The sequence below is a fragment of the Sitodiplosis mosellana genome, unplaced genomic scaffold (assembly GCF_009176505.1).
Source record: "Sitodiplosis mosellana isolate CC-2019 unplaced genomic scaffold, AAFC_SMos_1.0 Smas_scaffold_6226, whole genome shotgun sequence".
Classification (NCBI taxonomy): Eukaryota; Metazoa; Arthropoda; class Insecta; order Diptera; family Cecidomyiidae; genus Sitodiplosis; species Sitodiplosis mosellana.
The window spans coordinates 13,347,956-13,368,660 of record NW_022601467.1 but is presented as its reverse complement, the minus strand read 5'-3'; the positions used below and the strand labels follow the sequence as shown (position 1 = coordinate 13,368,660).

General features: G+C 37.3%; 1 long non-coding RNA gene across 1 annotated transcript; it reads left to right on the top strand.

Moving 5' to 3' along the window:
- Nucleotides 1-214: 214 nt before the first annotated feature.
- On the top strand, nucleotides 215-19,979 carry LOC129578048 (uncharacterized). The gene is made up of 2 exons (XR_008689075.1): nucleotides 215-782; nucleotides 18,356-19,979. It is a non-coding gene; the product is annotated as an uncharacterized LOC129578048 (long non-coding RNA).
- The last annotated feature ends 726 nt before the right edge of the window (nucleotides 19,980-20,705 follow it).

Here is a 20,705-nt window from a genome sequence, read left to right as displayed (position 1 = left end):
ATAGCATCAACATGCTCCAATTGTACGATATGTAATACGTACGTAGTCTCGTGCGCTCACAGAACTCCTGATACGAGAGCAAAATCATCCGTCGAAAAGTAGTACAGCGAACAAACAACGACGACAGTAGCAACAAAATTGTTGAAGACAAAAAATATATAAAAACGGAAAATAAACTTCACTTCGGCTCTCGGCGCTGCAATGAAATTTTCCTCACCGTACGTACACACAATTCAGTTTCGTTCTGAACTTGTCCGGAAAATGTTGAGTTTAGCGAATCGCTCGTGCTCGCTGCCACAACCAATAACCAAAATCAAATGTTAAACATTTGTACTACTCTGTATAACTGACATTTTAACCGAACGTCGTTCGGTACGTGTGGAAAAGTGAACAAAAGAACATTGCGATTGAACGTTAGGAAATATTAGATAGAGAGAAAGAGAAAAAAAAGCGCAAAAAGTGATGCAGCGTGAGAATAATTTATATAGATATATTTGAAAATAAAAACAGCAAAAAAAGTTTCCAATTTAAGTGTGGTTTGTTAGCTTAATTCGATAAAATTGATGAAAAACGAGATATAGCCAAAACCGACACACACAAAAAAAAGAAACTTTGAACACCGAACAAATTGGTGATGAACGAGCAAAAAACAAAACTAAACACACAAATGCAGTGCCATACATTGAAAATATAAGATAAAAGTGAATGCAAAACAGTTTAAATCGAGAGAGATACATGTGCACTTCGAACAGCTGTAAAGGGCTTTAAGTGAAACGTAAAAAGTAAATAAATAAATTAAAATAAATTGAATTTAATTGAATGTTGCTTCACACATACAAACACACACACCCGAGATAAATGTACCATATATTTGGTTGCTTATATTCTTTTTTTCTGTGCCCATAACACGTTACTTTGTCATTGTTTTTTTTTTGGCGCAAAGCGAGCAAATATTCGACTAGGAGAAAGCACACGAATTCCTACACACAGACACAAATGCGAATGCGGGAAAAATAAATTTAAACGAATAAGTGAGACAAAGAAAAATGAACATCACCGAATACGTATAGTCAGCCAAAATGAGAGACAGAGTGAGAATACGAGCAAGTTTAACCGTAATTTTTCTTCTCGTCGTGTTTTTTTTTCTCGCTAATTTTTCCATCACATTAATGTGCTCATGTGTTTAGTATGCTATGTACTTTTAAGCATTTATTACGTGCGGTTTAAGCTGTAATTGAAAAATCGAAAAAAATAAATCACTGGATGCTTAACATGCGAAGCGCACGCAAGAAAATTCAACAAATAACAGTCGTAAATCAATTAGCATTTTTCATATTTTCGTTTTTACAAACGAGCCAACAACAATGTATATAAATAATCAATGGGATATTTGTGATTCGTGATACATGTTGAGTTATCATATACCAATGATCTCGACATGATTTGTCTTCGTTATCTCCATTTCCAGAGCTCCGTTGGACGTCCAGCACTTTTTCTTCATATTTCCCATTTACTTTGCATCATTACATTCGCATTTCTCATAGTTTGTTCTTTTTCGTGTCTTTACTTTGCTTTCGATCGTCAACATCGTCGTCGTCGCGCACGTCATTCCTTATTTTCAAGGGTTTATAACCGAAACTTCAAAATCGCAACTATGCTCTTTTTTTCTCGTGATGACGTGCTGAAAACATTCCACTCTGTGTGTGCAGCATACGGCAGTGTAGATGTAGATATATTTTGGGAACACTCTATGCACAACACTATGGCTCAGACACTTAGACTGTAGGCGATAATTGAATTTATGTTAAAATCACATTGAATATTATTGAAGAGTGATGCCGCCAACATCGAGTGTAAATGAATTTTCACGTCTTTCTCGCACTCTTCCTCGCTCTCACTTTCGGTGAGTGGTCGTGTGCGGCTCTCTCTCTCTCTGGACCGCACTGTTCGCTTCTCGAATTTGCTCGAATACGTGAAAAGTGTATTGTTTTGCTTCTACTTGAGTTTCCAAAGCCCAAACACTTTGCACCAGCTCCCCCCACACGCGTCGAGGAACACACAGGCACAGGCAAATATAAAGAAAACAGCTCCAATAGTTTTGTGAATTTTTTTTACATGAATTTTTATTGTTGTTGTTGTTATTTGTTATTTTTATGTAACGTTTGCAGTTCACGCGAAAAATACGGCTCAGATAAATGCCATGGTGGATAAGGCACCAAATCCGATTTACAACTATATTTCTACAATTGTATGCACTATTTATACGCTTTCAAATGAAATGTATTTAAAAAGAAAGAGGAAAATATATACCCTGAACCTGACTTTTATGAGTGTAAGTCAGGATTTACGATTGTGGATTGCCAACAACAAATTGTAAGAAGAGTAAACACACTTTTTTCACTCATGAAAAGTTATTAAGTTTTGACATTTTTGTGCAAAAATGTTGTTTTTAATAGGGTTTTAAGTTGAGATTGCTGTATTGTTTTAATTGTAAGGTTCTTGACAATAGTAAATGCAATTGAATGGCATAAAACGGATTTGATGCAGTGTGCTTTTCTTTCTTCTCAAAACAGAAAGTGCAAAGCGATAAATCTGTTTTACACGGTTCGTTTTACTTCATATATCTTAGCTCGTAGCAAGACAGAGAGGAAGAGAGTGAGTTGTGGAGATAGGGAAAACGAGAGATTATTGGTAGCGAGCACTTAGAATGCGGTTTTAAGTCCAAATGGAACATTAGCGCTGAATTATTAGGGAAAATGCTGCTATATTTTGTCAGGCAAAGCGAGAGAGCAAGATTAAAAGTAGGACGGGTTTCCGAAATGCTCGAGTCAATAAAAATGATTACGATATTATGACTCGGCTTGTTCGTTCGTTTGTTTCATGGCTCGCTTTTTTTTCGCTGTGCAGAGAGTTGTTAGATCTTCGGGCTTAGATATGGGACATATGAGCTTCGATATAAATGTCATGACCACTTTTGAGCGAATCCATTCTCTTGACGTTTGACATACAGTCGGTTGGTGCTGTGTGTTCCATATTTTTTTTTTTAAAGCACAATGGTAACGATTTAACGGAGAAGCTGAAAGAAAATCCTTCAATTATATATGTGTTACAGAATTAATAATCCATAATAACCCGTGTCTTTCCGAGGCTTTACATAACACCCAGCACACACACACACACATAGAGACATATACACACATTCATAACGGTTCTCGTTTTTTTTCTCTGATGCCTCTATATTCACTCACAAAAATATATTTTCTGTACAATATCACACTTGCAGCTCAAATCTCAACTGAACATGAAAATACATCAATTTCGTGATATACAGTATATCTGTATCACATACATACATACATAATATATAGAGATACTTTTTTTCGTTCCTTTTTCTCTGCCTTCTATTCTTGTGTGTGTTTTTATTTTCGCTCGTTTGTGAATTGTCTCCATTGCTTGTTTTACTGCTGTTGTGTGTCTTGTGCTACGTAATTCTGTTCTCTCGTGAAATGAAAACAAAAACAAAATGATATTTTAAGTGCAGTGCTCTTCGTACAAGCGTAATGTATGACCGTTGTTTTTGATGTGCAACGTCGTTGCATCGACACCACTGTTCTAAGTCATCATCAGGCAGGCGTCATCGTTATTACCATTCATAAAACGCTTGAATCAACGAAGAAAATGCGCTCTCGTGTGCTTGCTCACTCACTCACTCGCTCACTCGCTCTTCGTGTGCGATGTTGAAAGGCATTTTTAAGTAAATGCAAGTATGAATGGCGCGCGAATAAGAAAAAATAAGAATAAGAACCGCGCCACTCCGCGAAATGAGTGCAATTGGCATATATGTAAATGTTCACTCACTGTTTCTCTTGCTAGCACACACAGACACTCTTGCATTTGCATCCACATTTGTAGATCTTCCAGTTGAAACTCAATGTAGTAATTATTCCTTTCCACTGTGATCCAATAATTGCTACCGGGACTACCGACAAAATCACACAAGTTTGTAAATCAGCTAATGACGATGTAAACTCAGATCTCACACTTGAGGCTGGTGAAAATAAAAACATGCACACTGCACACTCACACACTCATGTATATAAAGACATAGACATAGATATAGAGCAATTTTTCAGTGCATTATATTAACACATTTCATATATAACCTCACACCACTCGACGAGCAGTCGCATATAGTGTGCACTTGCTCTTGTTGGGATGCTCTTAGGATAATCGAAACATTATCGAGCTTGTGCAATTGTGCAGAGCCGCCACATGCCTAATAAAACGGAATAAAATGCACGTTTCATATTGTGAGAGATGAGCACATTTAAATTTTTATGTGTTGACGATTCGGTTGGAATGCAGCGAATAAAATTCATACCCATATATAAAAATGTACACATGCGAGCCCACACACACACACACACACACACAAACAATGTTATGTAATGATAAAAGTTTTCAACTGTAAACAATTAATTGGTATTCATTTCATAATTTTAGGGTTTGAGGATCAATTTCGGGAAGACCTCATAAAGAGCGAAAACACATTAAATATCTCGTTTGTCTGCTATATGAGATCCGCCTTAATTAAATCATATTTTATTTGATGCGCGATGATCGTTGCAGTGCAAAAGCGTGTGTGCACGTCAACATTCTATTAATGTTATATATTATAATATGCGATGATTAAATTAAAAATCATAAATGAAAACTACCTTAAAAATTCGCCGATGTTCTGCACGGCACATGGGGGATATGTTTGCGTGCCAGAGAGCACACGGCGTGTATGTATGTGCGGTGTCAATTGATATATTAAAAGTGCGTTCGTGCCCTTGCTGCGAGACAACACCAACACCTTTCGCATTCGGTGCTGATGAAACGTGATGGTAGTACACCAACCGAGTGAAAGATATCGCACAATAAAAAGAATAAAACAGTGAGAGCAAAAAGTGGAGGGAGGTAGAGAGAGTGAGCGAGAGAGAGAGAGAGAGAGAGAGAGAGAGAGAGAGATGGAATGAGTGAAAAACCTGGTACGAAGTAATATTCACGAGGACACATTTCCATTTCCATTTCATTAAATATGTTTTTTGTTATAGCGCTGTTCAATTAAACGGTGATTTGAGCGTTTAAGCGAGTCGAATACAAACAGTAGATGGGGCAGATAGATGAGTATACGTAATCGTAGTAAGCGGTACACCATACTCCACACACACATACACATACACATACACACTGTTCTACTGTGCTGATCTCGGTATGACATATATATCGTTTATTCGCACTCAGTCAGAATGTTCGACAGCCGACAGTCGACAGCGAATACGGCGCAAGAAGGTGATGATACAGAACGAACAATTGTGATGAGTATAAACTCCAACTGGCAAAGGGTTTTGCAACATCAATTTTCGGGCGAGCGCGCATTCAGGATTTTTTATTATATTTTTTTTATATCACGATCTTCCAACCTTTTTTTTGATATTGTTGTCGAATGACACACAAAAAACGACGTTGTTTGTCTATGAGGAAAAAAAATCACACGCGTACACACAGATACCACATATTCTGATCAAATGTATGCGAATGGAAACAGAATTCAATTCGTCAATTATACGCAATTAAATTCACATTGAAAGTTTATGCGCTTCGAGCGGTGCGTTAATTTTGAAAATGTAAAACCGCAATTCAACGTCAATGAGATTTTTCATTCGGACGAAATGTCATTTCGGCAAGACGACAATGCTTAACCTACTGCTGCTGTCAACCGTAAAACAATCGTTTTATTGTAACCACAGTTTTGTGGCTGCAATAAGATTTAATGCCTTTGGATTTATTTTGGAAGATTGCGGCATAGCGGCAGTGGCCGCATGTGTGGGAGAGGGGTGGCTGTTCTATACATGTAATTTAAACGCTGTGCAGTCGAAAGCACCAATAAAATCATCTAATTCATAGCTCATTGTGTACAACAATTAAGGTAATTATTTCGAGACGAACCAAACGAACGAGAGGAGAAAAAAAATACATAAATGCTACTTCATCTCATTTGAAAACTATTACATAATGCACGTGAAACATTTCATTTGATTGGCAGTTGGCATTGTCACTTTGCCAATGTTGATTGCGCGCGTCAGGTTTTATTGACTAGTTATAGCAGCCAAGCGGTAGCATTCGTAGTAGAGATATTGTTCGAAAACGACTAAAGCATTTCTCAAGATTATACTATTTTTCAAGAGCTCAAGATAGCATTTGTTGTGTGTGTGTGTGTGTGTGTGATGGATATTCGTGTAAAATGTGTTGAACAAAATCTGCACTAAACGAAAACTCGGACTCTTTCAATCGACGGTGAATCAAGTTTAATTTTAAATCGATTTACGCGGCGAATATACGGAAATGCGTATATATTCTCGCCCGTTTTATTTACAAACAGCATCTTCAAAGCCGCAATTGGAAAGCCCTTTACATATTCCTTGTTGAGTACGAGAGAAGTGTGATAAGTGTAAATTACTTAATGTGTTTTTCCGCGGTATAGCAGGCGTTCGCATCCACCTAGCATTCATTATCGTCATTACACACTTCACTTGTGGAACTTAACTCATAAATACATATATATATACGTATATGAAACGGGTACGCTTTCCATCCCGTTATTGGTTTCGTTCCCTCTCGCCCACTCGTTCGTTCACTGACTATTGCATGCTGGTGTTCTCACTCTTTCTTCCTCTTGCCCTAGCACGTTTTCTTCTCTCGCCTTTTTTTTCTCCGCTCAATTCAGTGTGTCACGTCGCATGTATACATACATAAGGCATTTTTTTTGCATTCACACGATGATTCTACGCTAGGGGTTTCACTCAAACTCGAAGGCCGAAGATTTTAGTGAATAGCTGGGAATATAACCATTTTATGTGTAAACTATAGATATTGCTTCTTTTTATTTATAAACTGGGATATCTAAGAATTCTTTGTATCTGAAAATTCTGGAAGTGGGTTTTGGTGGATCCTCAGGATTGTTCAAAACTGCTCCTGGTTCTAGAAGTGGATCCTCGGGATGGACTAGGGCATCGTCAAACCCAGTCTGATCCATCCTGAGGATCCACCAAAACCCACTTCCAGAACATAATTTTCAAGGTGAATGTTGAAATATTTTGAAATAATGTGGATTTTGGTGAATCCCTGGGAATGTGAGAGAAAAGAGAGAAATATTGAAATTTTAGATGAAATTTAGGTTGCGTGCAACCCCTAGATTGTACGTAGAGTTCGCTTTCCCGAATTTCAATTTTCAACGAAGATGTATTCGAATCGCATGACATACAAATGTCTCTCTCTCTCCCTCGTTTGGTCCTCAATCGCTGCTAAATTGCGTTAAAATCAACTCTGCTCTGCATTGAATCAAATAAAAATAAAAGCAACGAACAAAAAAAAAGAGAAGATACACTTTATCATCAACGTTGGTTTGATTGTGCGAAAGACGCAAAGTAAAATTGAATAAACACACAAACAAGCAAACGCCTTTTTGACAGGCATACGCATCATTTCACGAGAGGAAGAGCAAGAGCGAACGAGCGAAAGAAGCGCAAAAATGTAAACGACAAATAAAAGACATCGAACATTCGGTGCACAGAGCGTACGAGTATGTTTTACTCATTGCTCGTACTCTCAAGACACTCAAAACACACTTACTACACGAAACTTTTCGTTAATACGGTAGCTGGGGGATGCTCGGCTCATGTTCGACTCACTGTCTACATTACACACGAGAGAAATTCAAATCTATTGAAAATTTTGTATCGCATTTTGTCGTGCATGAAACTAAAGCACATCGAAGCAATTGTATCACTCACTTCGTAGCATCTACTTATGATGAAGAAAAATAAGAAGAAGTCGCAAGTACATATGTGAATGCGATGGGATAGGTGAGATGGGTATTCTAAAATATAGAATCCTCTTCCTGCATGCGATGTGTATGGGTGTACTGTATTTGATGCATCGTTGATTTTTATTCACATTCGATGAGAAGGACGATCCTTGTTTACGTCAAAAATGGGAAAAGCACAAGTGCAAACCCATCAAAACACGCAATCGAGCACATACTCATTGTACACCAAAAGTAATGCGCTGGCTGAATGGAATACGAATGTGGTGAACCAAAAAACGAAAACATCGAACGACTATGAAGTAGTGAAATCGTGTTAGCAAGACTAGCAGCTAGCTAAGAGTCACACGGATAAAAAAATCAGTTAGATAAATGACAAAACGTTTAAAGGAATGAAAGCACTTTTATCAGAGATAAAATGTTAGTTTTAAATAGCAAAAACCGACTCACCAAAGCGAACGAAGCATATCCCTCCCCATACACACACACACACACACACACACACACACACACACACACACACACATGAGCAAAATGAGCCGGTTTCTCTTTTTCGCTCTTTTATTTTGGCATCTGTGCAGTTTGTGAAAATTTGGAAGTATACAAATCTGTTATCTATATTCAGGCGACAAAGAAGGAAAAAAACGACGGCAGCCCAATGAACAAAAATATCAACCGAAAATGTCACATCAGAGATTATAATCTTATTGGTGACATAAACAATTTAATTTGATTCGTAAACAAGATGTAAACAAGGGATTGTTGCTATTTCGAGCGTTTTGACTCGAGAGCGGCATAAACGGGAGAAATGGGGCATGAGACAGCAAGAGGAAGCGAGATGTTTTGCAATCAAAGGATGTGTTTAAACTTAGTCCCAGTACACAGAAAGTTCATTGATTGCCTCAATAAAAATGCGACGAATTGGCCGACAAACGAGCAAAAACCCAATTGCTTTAATTGATATTCGCAGCACTCACGCGTGCCCATTTAATGTGCGGCTATTGCAAAAGATAGCTATTTTTAAGCACTATACACGGCTTGATACTCATAAATGCACGCATTTAAAACTGTGCTCATGTTGTCAGCAAATCGCTTTCATGCACACACACACACACATACACACACTCACACACAAACGGTTTATGTTGTGCTGCTCATCTTTCTCTCTGTGTCTCTAGTTGAACTGAAAACAGCAACGCAAAACTCATTAAACAAAGTTTAATTATACACATACCATCGTTTAGTAGGATGAGTGCACGATAAATATGAGCAAAGCGTGCAGCTAAATTATTTGAGTTGACCGCACCAGGCGCACACACACATACTAATAATAAGAAGTGCAATCCATAAATATTGTATTCGCAAACAACTCGTTACTTCAGCAACCGCATAGACAACTTGGATCGCAAAACTATACACTCATTCAATCACTTTGCCACCTCACTCCCTCCCTCTCCCACTCTCTCTCTCTCTCTCTCTCTCTCTCTCTCTCTCTCTCTCTCAATCATTCTTTTCTTCCGTTTTTCGCTCTGTTTCAAGCTGAATGTGTGTTCGTTTTCAATGGAAGTGCCAACAAACAGTTGAGAATCAAAGAGAATGAAAAAAAGCCGAACAAAACCAGCGATAAAACATTAAACGACCATTTCAAAAGCACACGTTGAAATGGCCAAATTTAACTCACATTCAATATTCCGCTTTCCCAAGTTTTCCAACGAGTTTTGCTTGCATTGCATGCAGAATAACTTTTGAATTCGCAACAAGTTTTATTTGTTTTCTTTTTCTGGAGAGAACGCATTAAACAATTCAAAATAAGCAAACGCTGTGTAAATAATTTCATAAACTTAGAGAGAGAGAGAGAGAGAGAGAGAGAGAGAGAGAGAGAGAGAGAGATAGAGAGAGAGAGAGAACAGTTTGACCGAAATTAAACATGATTCACATGAAACGCAAAACACGACAACGATAACAACAACAATAAGGACAAGCGACAAAAGGAGAGGATGACGACGAACCAAAGAACTGCTCTCATTGCGGAATGTGAATGGAAGACAGTCAGATTAGCTGTTATCTCGAGTATATTGAATTGTATCCATTGAGTGCATGTGTATGTGAGAGACAGAGAGAGAAAGAAGAAGTACCTTAAAAATAAAAGACATTGGAATAAAAACAAAAAGTAAACAGTACGGCAAATCTAGCAGACGTGTGCAAGCTTACGTTCCAAGCACATAACGAGACGAGATGGAAGTAGCACAGCATTTACATTTTCCGTTTGGCATTGGTGTTGCGTTCACATTTCTCATTCGACTTTGCACTGGTTTTTTCCGTCTTCTATGCGTTACTCCCAAACATTTTTTGTGAATAAAATGGAGAGAGCGTCATCCATTTGTCTAATATATACGCGAAAAATTAAACATAATCGAGATTAAGAAGCTTTTATTGAAAAATGAATTTTCTTGCAAATAACAACAGTGACAACGTCATAAAAATACATACTTATGATGGTACTAGTATATGCACGCTGAATGAATATACCGCAAGCAGCAGCAGCAGTAGCAATGATCGAGCTTCCAGATATCATTGAATTGAGAATGAGAGAGGGAGAGTGAGTGAGAGGAAGCCAAACGCATTCGAATGATATAGCTTACGAGCTTCGAATGAGTAAAGAAACGAAAACATCGACAAGAACCATTCTATTAGCATTTTCGCTTTTTTGATTACATTAAAAACAGCAAATTGGTTGAAATGATGTGCAAAGCAATTTTTTTCATCTTCTTTCATTACTCTTCTATTTCGATGCTGTGTCGGTTCAGCGTTCAGTTTTTGCTTTACATCGTCTACCGTGCCAAGTGAACGGCGCGGCGCGAACGATACATGTGTATATGTATCTATATACACATTTGTTACGATTGTTATACGGTAAAAACAAATACGAAAATAAGCAGAAGGAAAAGCGCATTAATAAAATATTTGTAAACGTCGCACACTGATTACCATACACATTTTCAAAAGTACACAGTTTCTTTGTCGTTTCATTGAAACGCGAGCATACTTACACATACAACCCCTCCTGTTCGCTGTTTATTCAACATTCTAGAGATGAATAAAAAAAAAGCGGTCGCAAGAAACACCGGATAGCGAACACACCACCTATTAGGCTCATTAAATGACAGCTCAGACTCAAATGTGTTCACTTTGAATGTCAATATGTTTTTCGTTCGTCCCGTCAATGGAATTCCATGTAAACTACAACCTCTATAAATCTAACGCTTCAGTCTTGCGATGTAGAATTTAAATTGGAAATCCATCAAAGTTCAGCCAGTGTGGGGGTCTCCCTCTCGCTCTTTCTTTCACCTCTTCTCTCCCTCGTTGTGTCTTTTGCGCTCGTATTCGCAGCGAATTTTTGGTCGTCTTCCCAACGTTAGCCTCATGGCTGGCAAAACAAAAACTAAATACAAATGCCAGTGTTGTCTATTCCCAAATTTGATTCTATCGTGTATTTTGTTGTTGTAGCTGCTGTTGTTCGTTCGTTTATTCTTTCAGTTCACGTCTTTTACGCTGCTTTTGCCGTTTCATACAAACGACGGCCGCTTCGACGAACAGTTTTCATTGAATGAAAATGTATTTGCTCATTATTATTATTAATAGCAATGTTTTCTTTCAGCAGTTATTTAGTTGTCATTGTGGTATTTTACATGCAATAATGTTTCTTTTTTTTCTCTCTTGGTTCGCTGTATTGTTATATATATAAAAGTATGAGATTTCTTTCGAGACACGAACAGCTCGAACCACATCACACAATGCCAAGCAATAATAATAATAATAATAATAATAATAATAATAATTTGTATTTGATACCACACGATAGTGTGTATGAACGTGCACGATGTGCGCGTGAGCTCGCCGCGCTCACGCACAAAATAAAATAAAATTAAACTAATACTGGTGAGGCGAAATTCTTGGCTGCGCAATGCGTTATGATGAGGGTGTCGAGATTGTGAATAAAAAAGGAATTGCTAATGAACCAGAAAAAGTAAACGAATTTGAGTGAAAGCAACAACAGAAAAACAACAACAACAACAATAACAACAAGTCCATATGCATGCAATGAAATAGAAAAATAAATAAGTAATAAAAGAAATGATATATTTACAGAAGAAATGTTAACGAGCTAGAACCAATTCCAAGAGTAGAGAACAAGAGCAGAAGAAACAAGTATAATTTAAAGCGGTAAAAAATATGCAAAAATAAATTCGTTTGTCAACTATTCGATTGGTACCAGCATTTCCTGGCCGTTTGTCTTCGTCGTCGCCACCGCCTTCTACATTCTCCGTGTATTTTCTTCTTCCAACATTTTTCTTTCCTTTTCTTGCCATGGTTCATTCAATTCCGCCCATCATTGAACACAATGGGTGAAGATTAATTTATTTCGACGAAATCTGTATTGCTCGCGAAACTTTTGCGAAGGCAACTGTAATTTTTGACTTGCAAGTCACCAAATTACAATCCATGATGTACGAAGTGAACACATTTATTTTGCGTTTTTCTTCTTCTCTTCCCTTCTTCGGCAAAAAAAAGAGAAAGAAAAAAGGGACGACGAACATATTCCTATACTTTGTGAATGCAAAATCAAGTTCTAAACGTTTCAAATATTCACAAACGCTTTTAGAGTGCAGGACTTGCACAGACTACTAGGCCATTTGCTGTCATTGGTGCTGTTGTTGTTGCTGCTTTTTTTCCTTGCGTACGTTCCAGCAGAAAAAGCACCGTTTTGCACGTCATGATCTATTGAAAAAATGTGTGTATGAGAGAGTGAGAGAGAGAGAGAGAGAAACTAATTGATTTAAACTACATTTACATTACTTTCATGCCAAGCATTCTAACACACATTATTAATAATAGTTGACGCTGCTAAAAAATTTCGTTCTTTTCGGGACGAATAAATTTGGCGGCAATTTTTCGTTTGCCTATAAAATATTTACGCTGAAAACAGCCAGTTTATCAACAATAATCTATTTCAGCGTTATATAGCTTATAGCCATTTACGGCATAATAAATTCGTAAATAGTGCCGCGTCGACATTCGTGCGGACGCAATATTTTCGACTCATAAATACGCGTGTGTGAGTGTTTTTTTTTTTGAATTGAAGAAAGTAAAAAAAAAATGCTTGCATACATTTAGTCAACGTAATGTGCGGTGTGCGCTCGCTTTTTTTTGCTGAAACAAAATGTGAAATGGAGAAAAATCGATGAAAATAAAACGTTAACAATGAAATGGAAGGCGGAACAATAGCAAAGAAAGAATCTAATAAATACGGTTATTTTAAGGAAACCCATTGAAAGTGCGTGTTTTCAGCACTACATGAAATGTAGAGCTACTAATCTGCTTTTTTTTCTTAATACTTTTTGATTGATGAAACAAATTATGGTGAATTTGAATTGTATGCTAATATTTTTATTTAATTTACAACAGTGGCAGTAACGACAAATAACTGCATAATATCTCGAAGCGCCATTTTGCAAATAAATATATTACTTCAAAGTTACTATTGGGTCTAGCACTTAATAACCGACCTTTTTTGTAAGATGGCGCCACTCATACATTTACATATAAATCGAAACATCAAGTGTGTGTGCTTGACAGCTCTTCATTTCACCTTTCATACGCAGTAGAAATAATCCATTTTGATTGTGCACAAAATTTTTTATCATCATTTGAAAATGTCCAATTTCGTCCCAGAAAAACGTCATTTGCGGGAGCTGATTTTTTCACACGGAAAAAATGTGAAAAAAAGATTATTCTTGTGTCGGGTTGACACTGAATATGAAAAATTGTCCCTTTTCGATTGACTCAAGCAGAAAAAACCACATTTCGATAGCAGCTCCTTGTCATTGTAGGGAGCGCAGCAATCGTTCCCTCGAAAATGGGTAGTTTGCCATATATGTGGGGATGGGGAAGATATGGTCCGTTGTGCGAAAGTAAAATCGTATCGAAATGTTAGATTTGATCGTTCCCAACAATAATTAATCATTATAGATTAATTTCTGAAAGCAGAATAGAAAAATTTGCTCATTGTCACAAAAAAAGTGGTTTCTAGGGAAAAAAATTTCAGTGACTTTTCACACATTGAGACAAAAATGTCTAAGAATAAGTTGATTATGAATACTCGCTATGCCCCCGCTGTATTCTTCAGACATTGCTCCATCCGACTACCACTTATTTCGATCGATGCAGAATGCCCTTGCCGGAATACGCTTCTCTTCAGTTGACGAAGTCAAAAATTGGGTCGCTACGTACATAACCTCAAAAGACGAGAAGTTCTTTTGGGACGGAATCCATAAACTGCCTGAATTTTGGGAGAAGGCCATAGCTTCCGACGGACACTACTTTGAATAACTTATTTGTTCAATAAATTTTCGAAATAAAGCATTGAATTTCACTAAAAAAGATCGGTTATTAAGTGCTAGATCCAATATGATGAAATACATTTCATGTAGTGCGCCAAAAAATAGTTTGTTGTGAAACAACAAAATAGATTAAGTAACTAAAAACTCAGGAACGCAGAGCGGAGCGAAGCGAAGCTCTGCGGTCTTGTTTTTTATTGTTGTTACTAAAATTCCTACAAATAAGCAGATTATATAATTATAACCAGTTTTTTCTTTTATTCTTTCTTTGCGGCAAACTAAGCTCCTGTTACCTGGCAATGCGTCAATCGAAACCAATAAATGAAAGCCCCCTCCATTCAAAAGTTTTCGAAAACATCAAACGTTCACGAGACCACACTCAGATGTTGACAACGACTTTTTGGACTGGAACTGTATGTAAAGGGAGCAAGAGCATACCATTCCATAGCAAACTTATATATTAACCTACTTGAAATTGTTCATAAAAAAGCGAAGCGATTTGAAAGGAAATAATCTTACAATGGCATTATGGTGCTACATTCAAACGAGTTCAAGTGGCGTTAAAAACTTGATCGTGTGAGCCGAACGTATATATATAGTACATATATTATACATTGTGTGCTAGTCGTGTGTGCATACAAAAAGATCATTACATGCACGGTATGTTGGATTAGTGCGTTTATTACTTGAACTTTTTGAAGCTTAAAATGGTGACTGCTGTGTTGTCATTGCTGCACAACTACTACTCCTTCGCTCTATTCAAAGGACAATGAGCTTAATATATTGTTGACGCTCAAAATCTATGGGTGAGATTGAGAGTAGTGTATGTTTCATTGACTTTTGTTACGAAAGAGAAGAGCAAGTTTCTGTCGACTTAAAAATGGTTAAAAGCGAGTATGTTCGTTTTTAGCAGGTTCTCGAGGCTTTTCACGGTTTCCGCGGAACTGATAAGAGATAACAACTTGGTGTAGTAGAGTATGTTGTAGTACCGTCTAGCCTCCGCGGTCTTCATGGTTTTCGCGCAACTGATAAAAGATAACAACATGGTGTCTTCGGCAAAGTTGTAGCACTTGAGGTCTTCTATAACATTGCTGAAGTCAGTTATCTCTTATCTCTTATCAGTTCCGCGAAAAGCGCGAAAAATGATAATAAAAAAAAATTTATATATAAAATTTGCTTTTTTATGTGCGCGATTTGCGCGCAACTGATAAGAGATAAGAGATAACTGTCTTCAGCTTAGTTATAGAAGACCTCGAGTACTACAACTTTGCCGAAGACACCATGTTGTTATCTTTTATCAGTTGCGCGAAAACCATGAAGACCGCGGAGGCTAGACGGTACTACAACATACTCTACTTTAACGCCAAGAGAATCAACAGAAAACATACTCGCCTTTTCAAAAATATAAACCGAAGAAAAAACATACTCTACTCTCAATCTCACCCATAGAAATGATCTCCATCGGCCAATTGGGTGCGTTGAGTTTTTTTTTATCGTGGCAAAGAAGTAAGCGAAAGAGGAGTAGAGAGAGAAAGAGAGAGAGAGCGGTGAAGAGCGTAGCGAAGCAACAAAAAATGTGGTGTGATTTTTACTTGACTATATTTACTTCCCGCATACACATACCAAATCTGATATAAGCGACATACCCACGCAAATAGAATCACATGCTTGATTTAAGCTTTAACACCATAACAGAAACATTCAATACAGCTTCACACTTACACAGTCCACCGGGTATTGCCGAGCAATGACTGCCATGTGCAGTGCCAAAAAGTTGAAATTATAAAAAATTGCCATATAAATGATGAGTGATGCCCATCGACACGTACATGTAATTTTTAAACAAAAAAGCAAACAAAGACTGAGTAGAGATCTGAATTGGAATTGCCTCCGTTGCTCTTGCCTATTGATATTCAGCTTGAATCTCGTTCGGCTGGTGCATTGCTATAGCGAACAATTTCCAAATTTAACGAAAGCATTTCACATATTAGCGCCAACAGCCACTCACACACACATACACACAAAAGAACACGAAGCTATAAAGTGAGAGCAAATCTTGCATTCATGGCTATGAACTATGCATTTACTATAAAAGTAAATGCTTATTAGTCACACAACGATTTATGTACGTAGAAATTGCGTTGAATCGATATGAATGTGTATGAGCCATGTTCCCGAAAATAATATCACCAAATGGCCGAATGCCGATTTGAGTACAACGCATACACATAGGACGATAGAGAGAAACAGACGCACATACACAAATTACGTGCAACGAGTTCACAAGTTGCCAGTACACATGATACAAGTTGCCATAAAAAAAAATGACATTGAAAGAAATGCAGGGGATGGCGTGATCGAGTTGAAAGGGTTAAAGTCAAACGAATTAATAATAATACTAAAGCAGCGATTCGAATGAGATGGGCGGAACAGCTTTTTATGCTCTCTCACACATACACAAAAAAAAGCTTCTAACTGGGAAAAAAAGCGAAGCACAAAAGAGAGAGAGAGAGGAGAAAAAAAGCACAACGGCACATCAATTTCTCGTGTCATTTTTGAATACTTTAGCCTACTCTCTCACACCCGTTCCTCTTCCTCCGCCTTCTCGGCCGTACGTTCGCACACTCTTCGTCATCTCCTCGTCGAATCGCGTTAGTGGCATGTAAATAATTTGAATGCATACATTTGTGGCGCTCTTCTCTCTCGCTTTCACTCTCTGTTCGGTTCGAGGGTAATGCCGTTCGCTTCAACTTGTGCATATATTAATGTTTTTGTTGTCTGGGGCCTTCAACATCATCCTTACTTTTACGATACATCGGGTGGAAAGGCACACAAAAAGCTTCCTGGTTCGTAAAAGAAGCAAATACATCAAATTGATTCGTTGTCGTTGATGCTATGATTGCTGTAGTTGAAGTCGTTATTGCTGGTTTTTTTTTCATCAAAAGAAAAACATAGAAGGGCAAAATCGACTCGCTAGAGCGCAACATCAGCAGTAGCAGTAGATAGTGACAGCAGCATTGCCTATTCTCTATGACATCGATCAAGACAAATTGAAGCGGAAAAAAATGAATATGGAATCATCTGTTTGAAGTGTATTTACTGGTGTAATCTTCCACTTTTCGCTTGAAATACTCTCATCTTGCCTTTGCCGCCAATGTTTTGCTTACAACGAATTCATTGTGTGTACGTGCATTCGTTTCGCAATAGTTAAGCGAAGTGGTTTTCTCCTCATTGCCACTTCGGATGTTGAATGTAAATTAGTTATATGCGACGGAGTGAGAGGGAAAAAACACGTAGAAAAAAAAGAGAGCTGGTGTTCCGTCGACAACAACGCTTTTGCGAACGCTGGAAATTAATTTGTTTTAGTTCTTTTTGCGTGACATTTTATTTCAACTAGACTCTTGGTTCGTGCTTCATACATTCTATGCTGGCCCAAGCAATTTCCATTTATTTCACATTATATAAAAATTAGTTTATTTATGCAGCTTTTTTTGTGTGAGTGTGAGTGTGTTTCCGTCATCCGACGTTTTATCTTATTTATTCGATTTGACAAAATCGAACACATGTGTTTATTATATAGCCATGGCGTGCAATGTACGGCATAATAAATTGTAACAGCAACAACAACCACAGACAAAAAATTGAGTTGAAATTCATCAAAAACAAATAGAAAAAAGTCCATGTGAAATGGCAAAGACAACCATCGAATGGAAAAGAAATTGATTGTGTGGTGGAGAGGGACTGGCACAAGTGGAAACAAAGTTGGTCACTTGATTGTGGGTGTAAAATTATGCGTCAAGCCATGTCACCATACATGGGCCATACTCACATTCACTTTCTCCTCTATCTCATCTTGTATGCGAGTGTGTGTGTGTGTGTACTTGAAATACACCAACTTTTCCACTAAAAGTGGCATTTTGCGTCCATTTCACGCACACATTCACCAACTAACTTCACATACTATTCGCTTTTATATCTATTTTTTCTATGCAAATAAAATAATACGGTTCTCTTTTTTCTCTATTTTTCTCATCTTGACCGTTGCTGTCCCCCTCTGATGTCTGCTGCATGATTGCTATGGTGCTAGTTGTTTTTTACGGATATTGCTGAACCATCGATAGCGGTACTGTGGTTACGTTGCTGCTCTTTCAATTGTCCAAAATTAAAGAAATCCGTGATATTCATGCATGATGTGTTACCGAAAACGAACACAGAAAATACTCCCGGTCTACCAATGATGAAAATAGTGTGAAAGTGAAACCAACAAGACAACCGAGACTCTCAAACAAATTGTATATGCGAACAAGAGAAAAAAGCACATAAATTTTTATATACATTGGAGTAGCGTATGCAAAGAACGCGTAAACCATATCCCAACTGTATGCGCATATAAATATTTGAATCTGTGTATGTGAACGATTTACTTCAAAGTTCCCATTGTCATATTACGTATACGTCGCACGGTGGTTTTGCTTCTTTCTGTATGTGATGCGCAACAATAAGAACAACAATAACATTCAAGAACAAAAACAATATCAACAAGAGTAATACATGTAGCGCGCGTTTGATGATTATGATAATGAAATTCATTCATTCAACATTATGAATAGTGTTCGATCGAAAGTACGATGCATGTCTTTTGCTGGTGTTTATGAACGGAAAAACGAATCGGTAGAACAAACCTATTACGCACAGAAAAGAAATCGAAGCCACTTAGTGTGTAAGATATCGCATAGATATACATAGTAAATTGGCGCGCACTGTGGCACAACCAAGAAGAATACAGCAAAAAAAAACGAGGACGCAAAAGATAATATACCTGAAATCCGGATATGTGAATGTGGTAGCACAAACTACAACTAGAACTATAAAGACACAATAAAAGAAAAAAAAAAGAGAAAAGAAATAGAAAATATAAATCGAATCGCCACCGAACAAAGAATAGAACTGAAGAAAAAACCACCAGCATACACACGCAAACGCCAAAAATGTGAACAATTTGTTGTGTAATAAAAGTGAGCTCACCGAAGGAGCCACCATCAAATATTCACATAAAACTAGGCAACAGTGATAATTTCACGTTTGACTTTTTATTTCGTTTGTCTGTCATCTTGTTCGTTTAGTTTCGTGCTTTATTTTTATTGTCTCTTTTGGCAGGCATTCACACACACACACACACACACCATACACACACATAACGTGTTGTAGCCAGGAGACGATAATAATTCAATCATATTATTTGCGCAGTTAATTCGTCAGCAAAAAAATGCAACACAAGGACCATAAAAACCAAAGCCAGTATTGAATAGAAAACAGGGAGAGGATCTTGTTCCTTTATTTTTTAGCTCCCTCTTCCCATTTGCGCAAACAATCAAATCGAATAAGCACAAAAATAAGAAGAGTGGGAAATATACCGGCGAATACCATCGAACGACGGCAAAATCTGAACATACTATACGGCAAATCGAAATAAATGTCAGCCAATAAGTAGTAGAAGAAGAAAACAGCAGTGCAAGTGCATAAAATGGTAGTGAAGAACTCTCAATTGGCGAGAGAAAATATCCGACGACAAAAAGTGAAACGTGATTAAAAGTCGAACTTACTGCTTACAAATGAACACAAATAATGTAGCGTGCGCGTGGACAAAAAATATATACATACATTTCTGAAAGAAGAAGAGAAAAAAAAAACAGTACATGCTCAATAGAAAATGAATGACAGAAAAAAGACGAAGAAAATAAATGTGACTAAATATAAAATGCAGAAAAGACTAATTCCATTCACACAAAATCGAATATATTTCCATTGATTTCTTTACCGTGAAGCGATAGCATTTGTGCTTCTTTTTTTTGTTTTGGACGAATAGCAGAAAAAAATATATACATTTAGACACTTTGACAGCGATAGAGAAGAAAGAAAAAAACGCAAGCGGAAAAACGATACGTTCATTCGTTGTTTCGTATCTTTTTTTTTTCTATTAATTTGAGGAACCGGGACCAGCATCGTGTTTTACTCGTAGCAACCACATTTGCATACACGAATACAATTCACAATCGATGGCATATTTAAAAGTGATTTTACTTTCATTCCGCGCTACTGCCTTCAATACGATTTAATTTGATTTACTTATTCGTTTTGCTTCGTTTTGCTTTTGCACTGTCATTTATTTATTTGTGCATAACGGTCAATTTGTGTGTTGTGTATAATTATCGACGTAAAACGATCACATTCATCTGCAACTAACAGGTAAGTAAACAAAGGGAGAGAAAAAACGATGGAAATTGAGTCAATATTCATGTTGATATATGGAGACATTTGTCTAAAATTGGTATGCCATCATCATATGTTTACGCTGAGTCGTCGTCATCAATGTTCGGGCAATTTCATGTCACACACACTCTCTGTGTGATTGTTTAATGATTGCACTTTAAAAGTTG